Here is a 12602-nt window from a genome sequence, read left to right on the forward strand (position 1 = left end):
TGATCTGAATCTGCCCAACTCTCTAGCTATAACCTTTAGTTCGTATTATGATTTTTACTGCTGCTCTAAAGAGCCAATATAAAACCAGTATATTTTCTCCTGCTTTAAGAGACTTACATTTTTAAATCAAGAACGCTCTTTATTTTGATAGGTTCGACAGATTAAAAGAAAAAAAATAATCATGGTTCTCAGAAAGAAATAGCTTCATCAGATCTCAAACCTTTCTGGCTGACTTTCTTCTGCAGTGCTTCAACATCCCTTCAATAAATTAAGCCTGAAACTACATCAAGCATTCTTGTCACAGTGCAGATCCAAAGATAAGGCTATTGTTGAGTCCTAACCACTACCTTCCTGGAAGATATCTCCCTCTCCTTTCATGAGTGTGTTTCACTAAGAACTTGCAGTTCAAAAGACCCCTACATCCTTACCAGACTTTCCTCTTTCCAGGGTACAGCTGACCCTGTTCCTGGAAATTCCATCTGGAGAAGTGGTGGAATCTCCTTCACAAGGAATACTCAAGACAGCTCATGGGGTGTGGATAACCTAGTCTAAGACTTTTTCTACATTTTTTTAGATGCTGTCCAGAGGCCCTTTCCAGCTTAGGCTGTGCTATGTATGACACATGACCACACACTTGATCAAATGTAGTTCATTCATTCTCCATTAAAATTTTCCAGAGCTAAGGCAGAATTTTACAAAGCCATTTGGTCTTGTAGGTTTGTAATGCCACTGCTAGTTCTATCAATTCCAACTTGGTATCTTCTCTTAAGCTCTAATGTGTGAAAAGTTTGACTTATGTAATATTGCAGTGTATACTGAACACTCACCTTAGATACATCACATACTTACACTTTGTCATAATCATTAACTGACTCTACCACCAGAAAGTGACTCTGCAGGCACGTGTGTGCTCCTATAGCACCAGCAGTATATTCAGCCATGCAGGAACTGTGTGCAGGTCATATGCTTTCCTGCACACAAACATGTGCACACTGTTCCTAAGATGGTTACTTGGGTCTAACAGTTATCTCTCAGCCCAAAGGATATATTTATAGATCTGACTAAAATCTTTTCTTGTCTGTTGTATTTGTAATTTTCTTTGTAAAATCACTATTCTAGCACTTGTCTCTCTTCACATCTTTAAAGAATTGCTTGCCAAACTTTTTTATGTGTTTTAATGATGAAGTGCTCAGGAAACAAAAGATAATCTCATTTAATATGTCACAAGTCTCTGAGGTTGTGATAGGCTCCGATTTTGTAACTAGATACTGCGTACCCAATAGAACAGTATGTCAAATTTCTACAGCAAAAGACTGTAATGCAACTGTTGGCAGCTAATCACAATGAATTTCTTCACCAAAGTCCAGATCCCAGTAAAAGCTATATTTCGATAAAAGCTGCCTTTTAACATATTCCCAATAACTCTTTTGAGAGGTGACCACATTTAACATTCTTCTATATAGAAAATTTTAGCTTCTAGCTATAATTGCCTCCTCTCAACTGAACTTATTTCACTACAAATTCACAAAAAATATAAAATAAGGCTGACCACCCAAATTAAATGTTTTGGTAAACTCAAGTGGGTAAACCAGGACCTCTGGAGCAATCCACAAATTTTTTCAAATGTTACATGTCATCTACTTTTCCCTCTGCTAGTCCCAAGGGGCAGAAGTCTCAAGGCCCCCTGACCATTTTCCATAAAACTTCTGCAGGGAAACATCCAAATAATGGCTTTTCCCTGCCTGTATTTGCAAGTAAATCAGTTCTTTCAGTTTGCCAGGAGGAGATGTAGAAACTATGCTGGAATCACTGATCAGCTATTTCTCAGAAGTGAACCAATGCCAGATGACCTGTTCCAATGGTCAAGCCATGCTGGATGCTAATACACCTATAGCTCCCCTACAAGGGGTTGAGGTTGGAAGGAATGTGTATCTTTTTGCTGTTTCATTCTTTAGGTAATTTCCTGGATGTTATAATAATCTTCTCTCTTCAGCCATCAAGACACTGATAACTAAGAACTTGCTACTGCTACTCTTTATGTAAAGGTCACTGCACTCTACAAAAGATTTGTGGCAGCCTGTAATGCAGCAGGGAAGACAAACAAAAAATACCCTGCAAAAGACAGAAAAAGCAAAACAATTGCATCATGGTTTACTTTCATTTTGTTTACCTAACACTGTGGCTGAACAAAACTGAGACGTTTCTTGGCCTGTGAAATAGTACGTGCAAGTTGTTAGACAATGAGCTTGTTCTTAATGGTTGGATTAATTCAAACTGTACAAAACTGCTTAGATTAAGACTGCATTGCTTTCATGTGAAGTAGCACAGCAATGTGCAGAGAGGCAAATACAGGTTTTGTCCTGTTGACTCTCAGCCTGCTAATTAGGAAAAAGGGGGAGAAAGGCCCTGTTACATGGCCTGTGATCTTATCCCTTTATCCTTTCTGACCAGCACAATCTGGCAGGAAAGGAATAGCTCTACTGATAAGAAGGAGTATCTCGCTCTCTTTTAAGTGAAGGTATAGTAGCTGTTCTCCTTTAAGTCAGAGCACATACTACAGTTATTTATTTAAGAAATTTACCAATATGATGAATTTATTAGCTTGTTTTGATTGTGTCTTTTTGGATTTCTGGGGAAAATTGCAACTCCAACAATGCCTTCACATCTCAGCATCCCTTACTTATAAGCAGCACACTTTCAACTCACAGAAGCAAGTTACAGTCATCAGTCAAAAAACACAGCTGAAAAACAGCACTTTTATTAACAATTTAATCAGATGCTTCTGAAATCATCTACAATGAACAGCAGTTAACCCAAACACCCACCTGGGATGGTGAAGTCAGTTTGATGCTTGTATATTCCTACTTACTGAAACCTTCCAAGAGGAAGAGCTTAGTTATTACACACCATCTGCCTTCATCACATATTTACATAAGCATTTAGGAAAGGCAGTGGGGAGAAAACTGCCTTTATTGCACTATTACTGCTGACAACCAACTTCACTTCCATGGGGGATATTTGAGCATCATGCCTAATGGATGTCTGAAGCAAGGGCTTAGATGAGAAGCAACTGGTTAATCCTCCTCTTAGATGAGAACAAAGTGACAGGAGAGATAAGAGCAATCACACAGGCTGTGGGGCTGGCAGATCTGTTCTTTGCTATGCTTGGTGCCTGAACTTTTAAATGATCAAATAGCAGAGCTATGGTTATGACTGCTTACCTGTCTGCTAGTAACAAAAAAATTGGAAATTCTCCCTTTCTTTGTGAACCCAGGCAGTCTAGTCATGTAAAAGCCAAACCATGTGTTTTTACTGAGCACAACATCACAATATACTGCTAACCCTGCAGCCTGTGTTGGTCATTAGTTTTCAAAAGGATTTTAATGGTTCCGCTCTTAAGTGCAACACCCAACACACCCAGAATTGACTCAAACCAAAACATTTTCCGGAGCTAATCAAGGCCTTTCTTCCCCACAAAACTTACTCAACTATCCCTCCCTCCAAGATTTCAGATAAAATAACTTAATTCTGCCTATTGCAACAGGATGCTGCTAGACTCAGCTACTTGACTGAATTTGGGTGAACAAATGCAGGTCATTTTGTGGGTTGGCAAAGATACCAATATGAAATCAGACTGGCTGTTCTAGTTAAATGAGCAGTTATCAGTACGTAAGCTTATGTTTCCAAACACAGGTCCTTGCTATATACTGAGGTAAGTAAAACCAGATCATCACCCTCGTCTCCACTGAAACTATTTGAAGGCAGGGTTAACATTTTGAAATGATGACTGCATTTTTAAAGACCTCTGAAAGATCACAGAACCCAGACATTCAAGAAAGTTTTCAAACCACAGGGAAGATAAGCCAGAAACAAAGCAGCAGTGGCTAGACAAACCTTACTTAAAAGGCTTGATAACTTTTGTCTGACTGTTTTTTTTCAGAGGAAGTTGTAAGTTAGGAAAGCTATTCCACCCTCAAAATCCTAAAATTAAGGAGAGAAAGACAATGAGAAAAGCGTAGACTTTTTGGCAGTATCCAGGGAAGTTTGACAAGCAGCAGCAGAAAGCACAGATCAAAAGAACAAATAAGTTCTTTCATTGTAGAAAATACCTAGAATTCCATGTTTATCTTACCACAATAAGCTACTAAATGGTTATCTAAGCTGCCCTTGTTTTGCCAGGCGACTCAATACATCTGTGGGTTTTACCCTGCATTAGTTTTAGTCTGGTGTGTTTAAAATGCTACACATCAAGTAAATCTAATCTAAAAGGTTATACATCTCCTGGGGAAAAAGAGCCTTCACAGAGAGCGATCACCTTCAACAGAGAAACTTTTTGGTATAAACTCAGAATTATTTGCCCCAGTTTCTACATCAAAAGCCGCATAGCTGTGATATATCACAAAAAGTTCAGCCCCTTATCCCTCTAGTAACATATTGCTAGTAATTGTGAGAAATCCACAGAAGTACAGTAAAAAAACCCCAACCCAGCAGGAGAACCATCCCACAAGTACCTAAGTACTTAAGTACCTAAGTACTTGTGAACTTTTAAAAGATTCATTTCCTTAGCTCTTGTTTTAGAAACTATTACGAGTTTCTGTAAATTCCAAGTTGGCTTTTCCTGTATATCACAGTCACAAAGAAATCTGTCTAACGTATTGTAAGTGGAAGTATTCTGGGCAAAATAACATCTCTGAGACAGGTTTAAGGCATGCAGAAACAAGACTGAACTTGTGAGTTCACAGTTTCTTTAAAACAAAGCAATACCTGCTGTCACAGCATGAGGAAAAAAAAAGATATCTCAAACCCAAAACACGACAGCAGAAGCAAGAGAAAACATGTGGGAAAAAGTAGCTCACTCATCTTCACTGTCCAAATACCTTCAGAGTAGAAGTCTACTGTTCTCTAACCCTTGAATTCAGAAGAGGCCCACAAAGTAGCAGTTACTCCAGACTCCTGGAAGGCTTCCAGTAAATAGATTAAACCTTACATATAAACACCCTCTATAATTACAGAAGAAAGCATCTCAGGTTTTGGAAAGCGTATAACAAATTTTGAAACCATGAGACGAAATCAAATTGTATTTTAACACGGTTCAGGGGAAACCTTTCTTCTGTAGACTGTCAGTCGCCCTCTCAAGAAGTTCGATAACTACTGTAGTAACCTAAAGTTTTATGCACCTTTCAAAGCTAACCTAGAAACATGGATAGACAGATAACAGGATGATGCTAATGAATACTTCAGGACATTCCTTCTTAAAGGGAGCAGTCTTTTGGGGTTAAAAAAAGTGATCCATCTAAAAGATTCCACCAACTTACACAAGCACCATAAAGGAAAGCCCTGACTTTTCCTCAGAGCTGTACCTGGTTTACAGAAGAGGCGCCAGAGGAGCAGCAAAGAGCTGAGAGGCTCCTTTTTCTTCCTCGCTGTGCCACGGGAGCATGAGTGGTTACCTCCTTCTCAAAATCCATCCCCTTAGTACCAGGCTGCCACCAGCATGGAATGACAGAACCAGGAACAGCATGAATCCCTCTTCTTTCCAGAGCAGATTTTCTACAGGTGTGCATATGCAGTGGAGCCTCATCTGATGAGAAATTCTGTAACGCATCCGGGTGTACGAATGATTCATATATACAAAAATACTGGTTTCTCATGGTTGCATGCTTGCATACGGGTGGGGATTGAACAAATACACATTTGCACATTGGCTAGAACTACCTTTTTGTGATAGGATTAATACCCAAGGCGATGATCTAGCAATGAAGAAAGAGGGTAAAACATGCACAATAAAAACACATATGCAAGAAGCCCAAAGTAAAACAAACAGTTACTGCCACGGTGAAATCTGTTGTGGAAGTACCATACGAGACATCCTCCATGGTGGCGCATTATTGAAAGCTATTCACGGGCCTCGGGAAGAAACTCGACTCCCACTTGCAGCAGGGACCCAGGCTTGGTAGGGGATTAACCCAGTTGTTCAGGATGGGATTAGAACACTGTGTCCAGGAGGCCTGCCTGCACAGCAGTGACCATCAGCTGCCTTGTGTGAGGGAGCTGTGCGCGCCCGACGTGCCAGGGAGCAGCAGCAGCAGGTGCCTGCAGGACCTGCCCATGCGGGAAGTGCCAGCAGCAACGTCCGGTGCGGAAAACACTTGGTAAAAATAAAGCAGGAGGGAAGTACACATGAGCCAGGAATGAAATACTTGCATCTGATACCAGAGGAAGAGCACATCGGCCAGACAACCTGCGCGGGGTTTGAGCCAACTGCACTCCGGTCAGCAGGAACAGCTCCACTGACATCAATACGCATGCTTTGAGGGCCAAGACAAACACTGTGATCTGCGCCTCCTCACTCCATTCCACCCCACCCTCTTGCAACGTTCAGAAGGGATAGGTTCTCCTCTGATTCCCAGACAGCTTCTGATGCTGTTTCTATCATATGTGTTCATTTAAATTCTCCAGCCACAGACACCATGCTAATTGCCTGTGGCAAAACAGAGAGAGTCCCCAGGTTGCACAGCACAAAAATGTTCCTCAGCCCCACTCACTCACACAGGAGCACGCAGAAGATACCATCCTGCCTGTACCCCCAGTGCTGCACTTAGTATTAGCCAGAAAAGATGTCAGCTTGGTTTAGCAGCTGGAAAACAACTGAAACAATAGTAATTCTCAGTAAAAAAAAACACAATACTGACAGCTATCACTGACAAATCAGGGTGCTTGACATATCACAGTGATTCCGGTCTAAAAACACGAATACTGAGGTTCTCCATATCCATAGGTAGTAGAACATAAGGTTCTCTTTTTAATGCAAAGCTATGAAGCAATTTTAATATAAAATAGCATTTTTAAAAATAGAGAATGCATGATATGCATAATGAAAGAGTTAAATTAGCACACATCTATGAAGGTTTGGAGTGGTTTGGGTTGTTTTTCTTTTTTAAAAGACCTGTAGGGAAAATATAACCTAGATCAAGAAATTACTGAAATTATAATTTCCCCTCCAAAAAAAACACAACAAAACCCCAAAAAAAAGAGAAGAAAATAGCTTTTTAAGATCTATATTTTATAAATGTCCTAGCTTTTCATGTATACATTTTTAATGGAAGTGTTTATGTTACATGCATATTTTTTAATTATCTTTTTACTTTATGCTAAATAATTCTTCCTTCCAAACAATATTTACTGTTGTTTAAACCAACCAACCAATGTCATACCATTATTTATTTATTGAGCCAATGGGAAAAAAAGTGACATTTCTTCTTTCTTACTCTAATCAAAGTCAAATATTTGTTCCTTCTGTGAGTAATTTATTACTAATTACAACAGTCTGATGTATGGTATTTTGTGTTACTAAAAATAGGGCTACAAATGAATAAATGCAGCTAAAATTATGCTTTCAAAGCACAGTGCATGAAAGCCCAAAGCTCATACATAGACATTGACAGCAGGTCTGTTTCCAGACTTCGGACACCCACATACCCACAAAATAGGCACAAATTGGGAAAGCCTCTATTTATTCATCTAGCAGTTAATGTATCTGCAAATGAATATATCATGTAAAATTTTAAATCAGGTTCAACTTATCTCAAACACAAACCATGTTTTAACTCTTTTATTTTTCACTGTTTACTTCTTCTTGCTGCCTTTCTCCTTTGGAAGACTGACATCTTCCTCCAGAATGAAAAAAATCTTAGCTTCAACTGAAATGGTATTACAATTAGTTTTTCTATTTTGAATGAAATCAATGCAAGAGCATGCAGACAGTCTGTTAAATGTATATGTAAGAAATGTAAACCCCTTAGAGGCTGAAATATTCTTAAAACCTAGTTGAGCCCTGGAATTTACAGTCATGAGACATCAACATAGTCAAGAATTTAGCAATCCAAAACAGAACAGGACATTCACGCAGGTATCAAGCAGATCTAGTCTTACAACTAATAAGAACACATTTTTGGAAGATAAAATGAGTCTCAAAATGTGGGACAGAATAATCTGTGTCTATGAAAGACCAGCACATACACGATGTACGTGGCCAATTATCCAACACCCACTTCCTGAGAGGTTGTTAGAACATCCTTAAGAACCCATGGCAGAAGACATAGTGAAGAATATATTATTGGACTTCCTGGATTTCAGACAGAATCTATTAAAACAGCTTCTCTATTCATTTCTTTAACAACTAATTTTGATTTTTAGCTTACTTTTTTTTTTTTTTTTTTGGTGAAATGAACCTATGGCAGGGTATTAACCAGCAAGGCAAAACCTTTCCTAAACTTAAACAAAAGGCAAAGCTCAGTGTTTACTAAGGCAGCAATCTCCTAGTGAGTGAATGGAATCACTATAACCCACAATACAGGAGACCACACAAAATGAAGCAGTACAAAAGGTACTAATGACAAAACCCCCACAAAACCAAAAAAAAAAAAAAAAGACCCCTCAAAACAATCTCAACCATCCAGAAGGCCCTGTGTTGGGTTGATGTGTCAAGATGTAAAACTTAATACCATCAGGTTCTGAATCTACTGAACTGGTAAAATTACCATGATTGGGTGAATGTTGAAAATGCACATTTCAGCCACTATCAGAGTCACAGGTGTTGGCTGCAATTTTAACAATACCACTGTTTCTCCTGGTGCACTCAACTCATTTGAAAAGAAAGGAAATTGGAATATACGTTCACAAACAATCTGCTTGTCTTCTTTACTCTTATTCTCTCATTTGAGCCCAGAAAAAAAGATTTAAATCCCAGGGTTTATGGTTAAACCAAGGCAGTTAATCAGGTGACTTTGGTGTAATCTGCCTTTGTTAGAGAATTAACCAAAAAATGCTGTCATGCAGCAGCAATGGTCCAGAGGTGCATTTACTTTGCTAATGATTGGCATAAATATGTGCTCCCCTCTCAAGTGACAATGTGCAAAAAATACAAAAATGTTCCCAGTGGGAAGCTAACAGGACTGTTCAGACGAAAAGAGAACAACCCAAGCACATTCACAACCATTTGCATGGAAATGATCTTGAGACAGCAAACGTTCATCAGTATTGAGGCTAACCACATTACTATTGAGGCTACAGAAGGAACCGATGACCAACAACCAGAGAAACTATACCATAACTTCAGCTATACTACCAGCAAGACTGTTGCCCTCACCCAAGCTCTATGTAATGTCCATCTGCCAAACAAGTGATCCTCACACCTTCTGCGACACACCTCCAGAACTACAGACAAGAGTGAATATCTGCTCAAAACCAATATGGCCGAAGATAACTGTAGACCATGGCTTCATTTTCACCTGTCACAAACTCCTTGTGTGCTTCTAAGTGAATAAGGGGCTTGAAATGAACTTTGAGGTCACTGACAAGCCCCATCTAATATGGTGCTCTGAGGATGTCTCCCAGGCTGTTCACCCCTGAGCTGGGCATGAAGCATAACATAGCAGTCTGAGATGCTTTGGTTTAAAAGTAGAGTTGGAAGAGGAAGAAGTGGCAAAGCACCCTTCATATAACAATCTGCTTCTGCAGGATATGTAAAGGAGGGGAAGAGTCAGCTTTCTGGTTACTTAAGCCTGAAGGAAGTTCTCTGTCTCTGCGCAGAGGATCTTGATAACCAGGCTAAAACAATACCAGAGGCCAAGGTTCTCTCAGTCACTGACTCCTGAAATACTGCTGCACAAGGTCCTCATGGCCAGGGAGAGCATGAAGAAAGGAGCTCAATTCTGCAGCCCTGTTATGAAGTTCATTTCACAGCTGATCTCAGGGGCTAACCACAAGGCTACACAGACAGAATTCTGTAACACATCATTGCCCAGCGGCTTGACTTTAAAGGAGAAAATGTAGTATTTGCCTATCCCACCAGGTATTAGGCACAGGTTCTGAGGAGGCAGGAGGTGGCTCTGCCACAGCAGTGGTCACTGCCAAGCCACTGCATAGGATGTAGGCTCTCCACCACCCCTGAAGGAGCTAGTCCTGCACTGAACCCATCCACCAAGTAAGACCCTGATGACTGCTTTGGTGCAGTGTTTGGTAGTCTTATACAGAGGCAACCCAGAAAGCACTACAACTAAACTGAGTATGAGGAAAAACACGTGTATAAATGCCTTGGGATATTTTTGGATAGAAAAGCTAAAGTTTCTGAAACTAAAGAATCTTGAGTGTCTACAATAACTGGGAGAGGTTTCTACATGCAACTCTTGAGTGCAGCTGGCTGAACTGTGCATTAAAGGATACTAAAGTCCTAGATTCTTTATTGGATCTTACCGTAAGTACTAAAACAAGATTGCTGCAGGCATTTATTCAGTCAATTGAAACACAGGATTCAAGAAATTAAGTTAGAAAAATATACGTGCAAAATTCATATGAACAGAGGTAAGCATGTAACAACTACCTGGGTCTTCTGGGTTACAAACAATACATGCTATTTAAAATGCAGAGGCGTTACCACAGAAGAAAACTTACTAATCCTGTTGGGGCAAAGTAACTGCGCTGGTGTGTAGTTTGCATGGGGGGAGGGAAGGAAAAAGAAAAGGAATTGCTTTATTAGCCTTTTTGCAGCTTTGTTTTGTTTGCTTTTTCAAAATAACAGCTTTTTTATTACTTTTAAATGATAGATACAAATGAAGAAACTTACATTTACAAAGCAAGTATCACCACTCCACTTAAACTCCCCTTACTCCCAGAGATACATATTAAACTACTAGCCCTAAGGTATCTTAATGCTTTGCCTTACTTTTTTTTTAACTAAAGAGTAAAATAGAAAGACTTTCCACGTTCTACCGGGAATATTCTTCTTCCTCAATATTTTCAATTCCAACGAATACAAAGTAAATCGACTTTACTTTGCTAATGAACTAGCTCTTTGTTCATTTATCTATCAAGCTATTTATAAATATCTCACAATCACTGCATTATCTGGGGGCTAGAGAGCATGTTTCAACCCAAAACAAATGGACATGTCATCTCATGCCTTTCCATAAACAAAAGCCAAAGGTTTGGAATCCAGCAAAGATTTAAGCTTAAAATCAAATTTCACATGTTCATTTTCATAGCTTTTCTTAGGTGCTTTTAACACCGTAAAATAAGAACAGTTGCCCTTAACACACAGCGGTACTGGAAAGCAATAAATTGTTGTACCAGATGGTACATGAGACAGGGGACACGTGTGGATACTGGGGGAAGAGAGGGGCGTTCCCCCTTTCCTGAATGTGCAACGTGCTCTCTTGGCCTTACAAAGATTAAGGGGGCATCCTCCATCTCGTCTGGGCAGGGAGGTAGTACCCATCGGTGGAGAGGAGGCAGGAACTCACAAAAATATCTTTAAACAACTTCTGAAACTTATTTTCTCTCTCTGAACAAATGCCTACAGCCTGTACTGACACAACAGCAAGTTCTAACTGTATGACACTGACCTCTGAGATAAAACTTGGCATTTTTTGATGACACATTATATACAGCAGTGTGTGAACTGAGTAGTAATTCAACAAAATGGATTTTTTAAACCAGAAAAATCTTCAGCAACATATATCCAGATTAAAATTATGTTCTTCACAAAAACTGTGTACATTTTAAAATCAAATGTAATTTTTTAACTCTGTTTTTTAACTGGTACAGACCACGAAAGTATTTGCATAATATTAACACTAAATCAATTTCTCCCTCTATGGCATCAACCAGCAACGGTGTAATGAGCACAAAATACTCTAGTTCATTTGACACTATCATTTATAAATTTTCTAACTAATTCTAAATAATTAATGATCAGACTTTGGGAGAAAGTTTAAATTAAAATGAATTCTAAAATATTCCCATTACTACCTTAGTTTCAAGATACAACTAGGAGTAAAAGCAAAAGAGCTGCAACCAAAGAGTATTAGTCACTGATTTCTTCCCTTAATATTCCTTTCAATCCATTCACTTCACTAACCAATGAGTGTTCCAAAAGAGATTTATTTAACCAATTGTCCAATCAAGCAATGCAGAATATAAGAAAACCTTTAAACCCTGTTTTTTTAACTGGAATTAAATAATGTGCTTACCATATTCTGCAGCCTCCTCCTTCCCTAAATCCTACTGAGGATTTACACTGAGCTGAAGTTTCTCTCAAGTTTACATTTCTCAGGTGGCTTTAGGCAGAACCCAAGATTTTTCTCTTTCCACATTTTTAAGCTCAGACATTAACTACTGTAAGTACGCACCCCTTCCTACTACATCTAACCCTTTTCATACTGAGTGACTTAAGCCAAATAAACTTTGTAGCCCTAAACCTGCATCCCGTTATCCTATCACAGCAGTGCCAGCGGGGGGGCTATCCTTTACCTACTGATGTTAACTTGGTCTGTTGTGATTGATGTAAGCATGAAAGTGGCTGCAGCTAAGAACCCAGGGATTTTACTCTCCAGAGGGACTGAAAATATCCCCCTTTGTTTATACTTAAAAAAACCCTTAAAAGTCTCAATAGCCTTTCTGCTGCTGGACTTTTACCTCCAAATGTGTTTACCCTTTTACTAATGTACTTTCACCCAAGAAAAAAATCTATTAAGTAATGCCCCAGCATTGCCCTATGATATCAAAGCACATACAGTCATTTTAACCAACTGATACTATGATCC

The 12602-nt window shown here is 39.2% G+C and overlaps 1 protein-coding gene across 17 annotated transcripts in view; it reads right to left on the reverse strand.

Moving 5' to 3' along the window:
- KIAA1217 (KIAA1217 ortholog) overlaps positions 1-12602 on the reverse strand; it is a 371859-nt gene that overhangs the window by 155560 nt on the left and 203697 nt on the right. The window lies entirely within an intron of this gene.

Source organism: Neopsephotus bourkii, unplaced genomic scaffold (assembly GCF_033783945.1).
Source record: "Neopsephotus bourkii isolate Nb327-2 ecotype Australia unplaced genomic scaffold, CSIRO-AGI_Nbou_v1 NB_53, whole genome shotgun sequence".
Taxonomy (NCBI): Eukaryota; Metazoa; Chordata; class Aves; order Psittaciformes; family Psittacidae; genus Neopsephotus; species Neopsephotus bourkii.